The sequence below is a fragment of the Cynara cardunculus genome, assembly GCF_001531365.2.
Source record: "Cynara cardunculus var. scolymus isolate 2C chromosome LG 6, CcrdV1, whole genome shotgun sequence".
Classification (NCBI taxonomy): domain Eukaryota; kingdom Viridiplantae; phylum Streptophyta; class Magnoliopsida; order Asterales; family Asteraceae; genus Cynara; species Cynara cardunculus.
The window spans coordinates 20,538,301-20,539,611 of NC_037533.1; positions in this window are offsets into that span (position 1 = coordinate 20,538,301).

Consider the following 1,311-nt stretch of genomic DNA (forward strand, 5'->3'; position numbering starts at 1 on the left):
AAAATAAATAGAATTTGAAAAAAAAGTTTCAACAATTGTATGTTGAAAACATTTTAATGTAAAATAAGAATGAGAAAATAAAAAATGAATATGAAAGATGGTTTTTCATTAAACTTGGTTTCTCAAGATTCCATGAGAAATAGTTGTTGTCAACCAAACTCTAAAACAATTGCTAAAAACATATTGTTAGTTCTATTGGAAAAAAAACCTAAGAAAAATGTTGAAGACATTAGTTAAAAAAACCCTCTAAAATCCTAACAAAATTAAGAAGAATTGCATACTCGGATTATTCGTCTCGAAATAAACCTGAAAAAAGATGTAACCATTAAAAAAGGACATGTTGAAGTTTGGTGATGCTACATGAAAAATTATAACAAAAAAACTTCAAAATCTCAATAAAAGTCAAAAGAAATGTATACACACATTAGTATTCTCAAAGTATACTTGAAAAAAGATAATCATTACAAAAATATATTGAAATTTGTTGAGGCTACATCATGGTTTGTAATACTTTCAAGATTCTATCATTAGACGATTTATTGAACCATTGTTGCCATGAAAACTCTAAAAATGTTGTCAAGAACAAACTCTTCGTTTCATTGAGAAAACTTAGAAAAATCATAGAAGAGAAAAGTAAAAAAAAAAAAAAAAATTCTAAAATCCCAACAAAAATAAAAAGGAATGCATACCTGAATTAGTCTTCTCGAAATAAACTTGAAAATAGATTTGTTGAAAAATAACAATTTATGAAATGAAAAACAAACCAAGTGACGGAGATGGAGAAAAATGCAATTAAAAACAAATCAAGTGATGGAGATGGAGAAAAATGAAATGAAAAATAAATCAAATGATGAAGATGAAGAAAAAAAGATTGAATGATGAACAATTTATAAAGAAGAGTTAAGGAAAATGAAAAAATTGTGTTAAATGCAAACATAAATGAATAATCAATGTTTATAGAAATTATATAGAATGTAAAATTAAAAAAAAAATTAAAGGAGGATGAATGAAAAAAAAAAGATAAATAAGTTTTCAACCTTTAGGAGAAGCCAAGTCATCAACCTTGGTTTCTCCTTTAATATATATATAGACTAGAATCGTACTCGCGCAATGCAGCGAGATACATCATGATTTTAATATTTYATTTTATTATTTATCTCAGTCGATGTTATAATATGGTTTTATGTGATTTTGAGAAAGCGATGATGTTTTTATTTTTGAATAAAATATATGTTTAAAGATATCATAAAAATTTGATAAAAATATATCGATATTAGTATCAAATTAACTATTTGAAATTTCTCATTTTTT